The 9,695-nt window shown below is 38.1% G+C and overlaps 1 long non-coding RNA gene across 1 annotated transcript; it reads right to left on the reverse strand.

Moving 5' to 3' along the window:
* Positions 1–3,155: 3,155 nt before the first annotated feature.
* On the reverse strand, positions 3,156–8,439 carry LOC139657401 (uncharacterized). The gene is made up of 3 exons (XR_011696178.1): positions 8,336–8,439; positions 8,159–8,213; positions 3,156–3,285 (listed from the first exon to the last, which is right to left on the reverse strand). It is a non-coding gene; the product is annotated as an uncharacterized lncRNA (long non-coding RNA).
* Between the last annotated feature and the right edge of the window lie 1,256 nt (positions 8,440–9,695).

The raw sequence follows: 9,695 nt of genomic DNA on the forward strand, positions 1-9,695 counted from the left end.
TTTTCCCTTTATTACAAATGTCTCATTTTTGACATACGCTTCAAATGTTTTATCAAATTGAGAGAGATCAAATTTGTTGCTCATCTCACCCAATTTAAATTAAATGTTCTGTGTATAAACTGAGAGAAAACGTGCCATATCCAATAAAATGTATAGATACTATGCATCATGTATGATAATATTTAGCCCAGCATAAAAGCTAGTACTTCAGTGCATTATTCAACTAACCTGACAACTGTGAGAATGTTGGCAACTTTGATGCCATATTTATTTTTATACAAAGACCTGTTTGCTTTTGCTAGAGCCCTACTTAGATCTTACTTTATGCTATTACAGATAAGATGGAGGTAAATTTAGGAGTGTTTGGTTTGGCAAAGGGAAGGTTTCATGCTACTGATTTGTGCTATCTCATTCTTTTGCAGTATCTGTTTCTATATTTGGACTAGCAGAACATATAGATCTCTATTGGGAGAACATGCACCACATACAGCAATTTTTAATCACTCTGTATTCAACTGTGATTATGTCTTATTTTCAGCAGCTATGCTTAACTGGAATTAACTGGAATGACAAAATTGTAAAAAAAAATTGTTGAAGCTTTTACTCTATTGCCAGTAATAAAATCAAATCCACAAAGATGTGTTGTGTTAATGACTGCAATATATCCTCCATCCCTGTCAAGAGAAGACCTGCCCCCTCTCCAGCAAAAGGGCTACTGTCACTCAAGCCTATGCTCATTAAATGCTCCCCATGAACCAATCAACCTTCTACTTTAACATTTTAGGTATTTAACCGTCATTCCTGTCCAGAGTAACTGACAATGAGGATAAGGTTAAATTCCTAAATCACCAACATTACAAGCAACCACATTCAAAATGTGGAAATAAATGTGCCATGAACTGCCATGGCAGTTGATATAACAATTAAAAGTACTTCGTAAGATAAAAGTAAAAAGGTAGGAAGGCTATCTTTTTGTCTAAGTGTTAATCCACAAGATTCTTCTGTTTTATCTTTTGGCAACATCTTTGGTGCTCAGCACTCATTGCTGTGGTGTTTCTGCACTGCACTTCTCAGAGATCACCTGTCAATCAAACTGTGTGTCCAGTACTGTGCCGACTTTTTCCTTGGATTTTCTGTTGATGAAGTTTGAGGTCCTATAGGTGGGGATGTTTTCTTTATCTGTTCAGCCATGGTGGCTATCGCTGCTCATGCTAACCTGATTTTAACTACCCAGTTCTTCTATTTATTCCAAACAAACCTCTGTTGCTGCTGTAGGAAATGCATCACTTCACATCTTTCCCCAGAAAGCCCTACCTGACATCTGGTGTTTAGAAGCGCAAAGCTAAAAGCTTTCATGAACAGGCTATAGGTTGCTTCACTTTTGTTTTATATCAATCGGGGAAAGAGATTAGCAAAACAGTAATTTATTTAGATGAAAATGTCACGATTATTACTTTAAGGTCACACATATGATCAGTAGAAATAAGAGTGAGTGGAGTGAGAGGGGTCATGATGACTTTTTGCCTTAACCACTGCATCCAAACAGCATTGCTCTCACAAGCGTATTGTCAAAGGCCTTGACTACAGTCTACTTTCTTACTGGATACTTCACAAACAAACAAACTATAATATTACCATTCATCTGTACTATGCAATTTTCTTTGCAAAATATACTTTTCTAGTGACATTACTTTCTCATAATTGAAAGAATATTTTGGCGATTCAGAGGCCGCCTCGGTCTCATTACGTCCCATCACACTTTTCTTTGAAGCTCTTGCCGTGCTCCAGTGGTGATGCTTTTCTATCCTCCCCCAAATGTAACGCTCTAGCGATGTTGGTGCCAAGCCACCCACCACCACCAACCCCCCACCCGTCTATCTCTATTTCTATCTCTCTCTGTCTGCGTCTCCCTCTCAAGGTTGACTGGGAATCGTTAATAGAGGGACTCACAACCTCTTTGTTTCGAAGCGATGGCAGAAAACAAAGCACTTTAACTCAAAAACCATCAGTGGCCACATCGATATTGATTTTCCTGGCAAGACACACTTATCTATATATTGGCCTCCATTAAGGCTAACAGATAGGTTAGGGCACCACTCTAAACAGCAGCAGATCGGCCCTCAAGTAAAGATGAAATTGGGGCCCGCGTCAATTTATTTTGTATTACTCCTCAATGGGGGCAATAGGGGGCAATAGAGTCACTGGTAAGTACGTAAAAGGGGCCTCAATTTTGAAATGTAACATTTTTGGTACGTGGTATTGTTTTAAATGTTATTATAACAGAAGATTAATATATATTTAATTTCTATATCCGGAGTTGTAAACATTCTTGAATTAGAAATACCTCACATATTTAAAATGCATTGTATGACTGTTGGCCTTCAAAACAAAGCAACTTTCATAAAAATAGTATGAAAATGGAGTTATGTCACAAATCTCTTAGACACCACAGCTGGCACCATCATGGTGGTTCATCAGAGAAAAGGCTACAGGCAAATAATGGATAAATATATGACAACCGGACAAGAAAAATAGATACCTGATAAAGATTGTTGTGGAGTGGGTGTAGATCCATTCAGTAATATACAAGTAAAAGTGAATAGTCTAAGGTAGATTTGTCTCCACGTTTCCGTTACTGTCGTATTTGGAGTGCAAGTGTCTACTCCAAAGCACTGCGAGTTGTAGCTTGAGAAAAGTCAGTTCAAACAACTCAAACAAACAGCTGTCTTATTAGCATTGTCAGCTAGCTTACTAGCTAGCAGCCTAATTTAGCAAAGCAACTGATGTTTATGTTAACATGTGACTAGCCACTACTAATGCTAGAAGATACTATGATTAGTAGCCAACTAGCGTAAATTATCTAAACACAAAAGCAAAATGTTCAGTTCCCAATCAAAACCAGCACAGAAGTTAACCATGACTAATGCTGCTGAGATGGCCAAGTTGTATATATGTTTAGAAATGCAATCAGCTGTTCTCAGTCATTGTTGCCCAAGAGCTGAGCATATCCAGTATGGCCACCAGAAAGCGTATTGTGTTATGTTGCCTGAAAGCCCTCTATATGTACAGTCAACCACTCTAAAACTCTCAGAAAGAGAAGGCAAATTAAGGTGTTTCAGCATCACCATCTGCATCTAATTCTTCTCACCTTTTTACTTCTCTTCTCTTGTCTTTCCTTGTCCTCTCTTCTCTGCCCTTTCACTTCATTTCCAGTGGATATTCTGGAGCTGTACGTTCTGTAGCTGGTTCTGGTCCAATTTTGGCTTCAGATGTTGGGAATTAAAACTAAAGGGGGGCAGAGTGTATGGACAGATTAAAACAGAGGCAGAATAAAAAAAGGGTGAGTAAAAAAATATATAAAAAAGAGAAAAACAATAAGAGATTCTACAAGAAACTGCATTTCCTAAAATAGAAGTACCTATGGCTTGAAGCCAGAGGGAAAAAAAACACTTTCTGAGTACAGCATTTATATTCCTTCCCTACTAGCTAATTTCTCATGTTTCTGTCAGATGGGGACAGCTTTGGTTTATTGCTCCTGTCCCCATCCCAGCCCGGAGCAGCACGAGTTCACAGCTGAAGGGGGCTAAATAAGGCATTAGCTAGCCACTCAAAGGCTTTGCTCTGATCCTCTGGGTCAGTGTTTGGTCCCTCCAGCTCCTGAGCAGCACAGAGTAGCACTAGTTTGCGAGGATTTGGGCAGATTTAGAATGGGGGGGGGGTAATGCATGTATTGGACATAGACACATGAGCCAGAAGCTCTGGGTGCACCATAAAGTAGGTAAGTCCCCAACCTGGTGGCTCCCTTGGTAGTTTTGTCTCCTGAGGGGTAGTTGCAGGGAACTTTGACTGATTGCATGTGGAGTGTTTTAAAGCCTGCAACCTGCCACCCCTTCTAGAGGTGAGTGTCGCCCTAAGCAGCAGTCAAAACCCCCACCCACCCACCCATCCCACACACATACACACAGCAGTGAATTACCCATTCTACAAAAAAAACATTTCACATACACTATAAATGTTTATAAATAAGTTTAAAAATATTTTTAAAAAATTGGCCAAAAAATTTATTTCTACATGTAGATGCCATTCATTCAAAATATTTTGAACACTGGAAACACATTTCTCCCCATACACTTATCTGTTAGTATATTAGGGTTTGACCAATGTGGGTTTTTGAAAGCCAGCGCCGATACTGATACCAATATTATTGTAGTGAAGCTGCCGATAGACGATTTTTGCGGCGCTATTCAGTATTAAATTTGACCATTTTCATGCCAAAAAATTACAGGGAGTCAATGTTTTCCACACAGAATTTCAGGGAGGGAAAGCCTCTGACACAGCATTTAGACCATCATGGGACACTGGAAAATCTTCACTGAAATCCATGCTAATGAAATTGCTTTGGGAAGATTAGTGTCTCTTCAGGCAGGGTGACCCATCCCACCTATTAAATGGTAAGGTAAACACTCTGAATACTAGCTTTAAAACAATAACTAATTTACAAAAAAACATGATTCATTTTTATGTAGCTGTGGTCAGGGATGAAACTCCAGCATATCAACAGTGGACGGCATATTTAATAAAAGGCCAACATCAGCCACCCTAAAGTGTATCCAAAATGTGTAAAGTATTTTTTCTGGGTATACACAAACACACACTTGATGTTTAAGAGTCCACTGGTTCAACACACACACACACACACACAGAAAAGTGACAGAGAGAAGGCCAATGTGAGAATTAGAGAGGCGCATCATCAACATAAATTGTAGTTGGTTTTCATAAGAAATGCTCAGAATAAAATGAAATGCAATTTTGGTGTTTGCTATGTTACAGGAGTAAAGGTCCAAAAAACCTTTGAGGTTAGTCTCTCTTTTTTTCCAGTAGATGGCGATAGTGTATAATGAAAAAATCAGTACATGTGGGGTCAACCCTCATCTATCTGTAAAGAACTGTTTTGAGAAGCATAGATAGATCATCATTATTAGTAGTAGTAGTAGTAGAAGTAGCAATAGTACAGCAGTAATAATCGCTCTAACTTGTCTCTCAATATTGATTGCTTACTCAGCACATTGTCAGGTAAGAACCTTTGATAAAAAATAAATGTGACAAAAGCGTCACATTATGAGTTTCTGATCTAAAATATCTAGATCTGAATCTTTACTTGTTAAATATGAAGAGGTCTTTTGATATCAGATGCCTGGCAGGAGTGAGCTTGTTGCATGCAGGGTAATAATACAGTGATTATTGTATTAGATCAATCTATTCACACTGGGATTTACTTAGTTAAGATGGGGAACGCACAGTAAAGTAATGCACTTCTTGGCACTGCTGCAAATGTATGTCAGTGCAATAAATTAGCAGACTATGGCTGTCTATATTGAATGAGATTATCTGGGCTTTAACCCTTGTGTGGCACAGATCAGATCTTATTATGGCTGTCTAAACACGGAAAAAACAGATTCTATTAAGTTTCTCCTCATGTAGACAATAACATGAAATTTTGACCAGTGCTACAAAGAACAAATCTTCGTATCTCTGTAAATTCAGCCTGTGTCTGTCTAAATCAAGTCTATTTTCATGTTGATATTTTTGGCTCATGATACCCCAAAACAAAGTGATGCCTATTTGCAACCCCTTTTTGCAGGCAGAAACATGCAGAATGGCGAACTTTGACACCAAATTATCCCTTATTTCTCCTTCTCAGGCTATTTTACTTTAATAAAATAAATTTTACATGTTCAAATATTCATACTTTCACAAGAAAAAGGCATTTTCTCTTTGATTCAAACCATAATATATACCGACGCAAAATATTAGGGACATTTACTGTACAGTGATGCGGTGAATCCAAGTAAAACCCATTAATTAGATAAGGACTTTTAAGATCTGTGACAAGTTACAGAAGGATTTTTAAGTTTTGAGACAACTGAGTTATGGATTGTGCAAAAGGGGCTGCACCTCAATCAGGAAGATGTCACTAATATTTTGTACATTCAATGTATTTGTGTATTAGAAATATGTATTTCACAACTGATAGAACATGTTGTGACTCCCTAAAGTCATCTCACAACCCGCTGGGACGTCCAAAAGCTGAGAAACACTGCCTCTGGTTCATTGAAGTGTACCTCTAACAGGCCTATTTACTGAATAATCTGAATTAGCCGACTGAAACTGAATTGACTGTGAACCACCCAGCTGTTGTAGCCAGCTAAGCCTACATGAAAACATTCTGTAAAATGAAAAAATGAAATGTAGCAAACAGGTCATAGCAGATGTTTGTTAACAGAGGCCAATTCATTTAAACACCACATTCAACCATGCCTAAGTAGACCAGGAACTGTCCTCTACGTGCCAATATTTTCATTTCAGTTTTGAAGGGAGGTACACTACTCCCACTCCTAAACACACACAAACACACATTTGTCAGCTATGCCGAACATACAGAGAAATGGTTTAATTTTACTCAGGTAAGTCATTTAAAAGCCCCTGTCTTTAGCTCAGGCTACACCTTAACCTCTAACTGATATATGGAAATAGCAGAAATAATTACAATTCAAAAGCTCTGTTCCCTAAAGTCACGGTATATATAGTGATATTACAGCTTACTTATAAAATGGAATCATGTTCTGGTGATGGCTCCCAATATTTGAATCATGGAAAGATTATTCATCATTCCCTCATCACACACTGTTTGTACAATGTGTTCTCTCCATATATCAGCGTGCACCAGACTCTGACCACAGACCACATTTGACTATATTTCAGAGTACCATGTTCATGTAATGCTTACTTCTTTGACTCCATTGCATTTTCTGTTTTTATTACTGGATATTGCACTGATGCTACAAGTCTACTTGTACGATTTGGACACATTTCAAAGTATACATAACATATTTCTTTAAGATTTAAATCCATGTGAAGGGAAATGGCTAAAACCAATGGGGAAAAATACCCCATGTGCAAAAAAAAAAAAAAACATCACATGATTGAAGTCTCAAAGCTGTGAGAAACAGCTAGCCAGCCTCTCTTTTTTGAATGTACACTTGCCATTATATGCTTGGATCAACATGAAGCAGATTCAACTTGGAGTGAAATGTTCCAGCTAAAACATACTTGTGGATGCAAATGACTGCTGGGCTTTTCCTTTGATTAGCTAGGCGAAGTGACTTCAAGGCCCCTAATGTTACATGTCTATTAGAGTTAATGGAGTCGGGCTTCTTGCGGCTATCACCTCATAATTAGCTTTGGTTATTGGCTAATGAATATTCAATTTTGGCTTTGTACACCAGGCCTCTTAATTACATCACCACTGGCAATAGCTGCCCATGGAAAATAGTGGCTGATGGCACCAACCCGCCTGCACCACCTACACCCAACACACAACTGAACCTTGTTGTGACCATCTTGCTTTCCAACATTATTAGGTCTTACTACTGCCAAAGCTTAATAGATGCTGCCTGTTTGTAAACTATGAATATAGCATATTGTACAATGAATGGATTCCATTCATTGTATTTAAAATAGTAAACTGGAGTTTTACCATAGTGATACAATCTATGCAATTAAAACAAATGTATGCATGGTGTGAAAACACTAGCCTGTCCATTGTCACAGAGATAAGGCCATACAGTGCCAATGAAAAGCATTTTACAAAACTGTAGAAAATCAAGGGGGAGGATCTTCTTTTATCTTTTATCAATATTATGGAAATAGGTTGGCAATACTTTCATCTAGATAGAAGTAGTTACCACAAGCTACAGAGTTAAGAAACACACATGCACACCATAAAATGCCATATTAAAACGACTGAAAAACGATACCAATAAAGAGAAGATGATGTGAACTTTAGAGGAAAAAACAGGCAGAATATTCGCCTATGCAATACTCTAATCAAAGGTTAAGCTAGCTTTTTATGTTTTAACAGATATGAGATAAGAGATAATACAAAAACAACATGTATGCTATATTAGTTTTGTGAGGAGACATTTACTATGTCAGTGTAAGTTTATTATTAGCCTACATAAAGAGTTTCAGATGCTGAGATAAGACAGGAGTTTATCTAGCCATGGATAATTGCTAATAAGTTGGAGACTATTCATTTCTCATTTCATTTCTGGGGAAAATATTTTTTTCAACATTTCTAGGATTTAAATAAACTCACATCATACTCCCTCTGTTGCTGTTGTAGTTTGTTCATCAAGTGGTTGGTGGTGAACCTGCTAGGACATTTTTGGCTTAGTGAATGACGCCATTTTTTAAAGCTAAAATTAAACTGAAAAACATCATGACAACATTAGCTAGCCGTTTAGTTTAGTCTCTGAAAAGTAAGCTAATTCACCTGTCTTGGTGGAAAAACTGTAACTAAGTGTTTTCTTTTCCTCTCTTTACTTTCTTTCTCGTCTCTTCTGAAAACCAGACTTTAATTTTTGAAGCGACAAGATGCCAGCACTCTGTCAGTTTTATTTATTTACTTTTAGCCCCGTTTGGCTCCGTGTTTTTCTAATCTTTTCTATTTGCTTCTCCCGCGGTAAACACGAGACCGGGCCGGTCTGAACCATTTCTTACATTACTCCGGGGGTGTCAGAGGTTGTCGACATTATTTATATTAAGAACCGTTGTTTAAATACACACAGTGGAAGTGTTATTTTTGCAAATATTTATCATTTATAGTAACAGTAAAATCTATAAATCATGGCATCTTTGAGAGCCCCTGTCAGCCAAGGGCCCTTGGTCTCTTCCTAACATTTCACCCCCATATTCATAGCACAAGATTAGTAAGGGATAATAGGCAAATTAAGGCCTCTTTTGACACAATAACATGTTTACGCACTGAATCCTCCGTATTTTGGCGATATTGAATGAGGAACTGTATCAGTGATGATTCCACCCCCCCCCCCCCCCCCAAAATCAACTCAAGTAGTTTTGTAAATGAACTCTTCATGTGTTTCACATTATTCTGTTTCTAAGACAGGGTTTAGAAATGGCTGTGACTTAAATTTGGGGCAAAGTGCAGCATTTTGATGATGAATGTGGTTTTCATTCTTGCTGTTACTCTTTCTGATACCAACAATAGAAGAGTTGATGATAGGCCTACTGTGAAATTATTGTGGCTTTTTGGTGAATACCACATTCATAAATCTAGTATTGAAGTACACCCTCAAAATCAAAAGGTTCCTTACTGAAATTGTTTTATGAATCCTTGTTAATACTATGTCAAAGCACATAAAACATCCCTTTAAATGTGTGTCTGTTTCAGCACAAAACAAAATTGCATGTTAGTCCCAAGGCTTGATCTTTATTGCATAACTGCTCCTCTAGGGGGAGGCCAGGCACAGTGGATAAGCACTGTAGTTGAACACATTCAGCAGCAATTGTGGAATGGTTAATTAGTAGGCCAATTAGCTCAATTATTCAAGTGAAGTATAGTGCTTATACCTGCCACCAGCCTGCTTCATCCCATGTTGACACTGTGGCTTTACAGACTCAGGTGAAACCAGAAGGTGGTATCCCTGATACTCTGGGTAGCTCATATAGCAGGCATGCAACTCAACCTGTTTAGTTCTCTGGTGACACCAACAGCTGAAGTAGAAGACAAACTGAATCAGGTTTAAAAGACCTTGCTTCCACTCCTTCTCTTTGACATTTGTTCTGATGCACAGGAATTTGCACTAGTGGATGTACGCAAGCACACCGCCTCT

This window comes from Centroberyx affinis, unplaced genomic scaffold (assembly GCF_046629955.1).
Source record: "Centroberyx affinis isolate AG114_WGS23_722 - 3 ecotype Tasmania unplaced genomic scaffold, CSIRO-AGI_Caff_v1 ptg000175l_1, whole genome shotgun sequence".
Taxonomy (NCBI): domain Eukaryota; kingdom Metazoa; phylum Chordata; class Actinopteri; order Beryciformes; family Berycidae; genus Centroberyx; species Centroberyx affinis.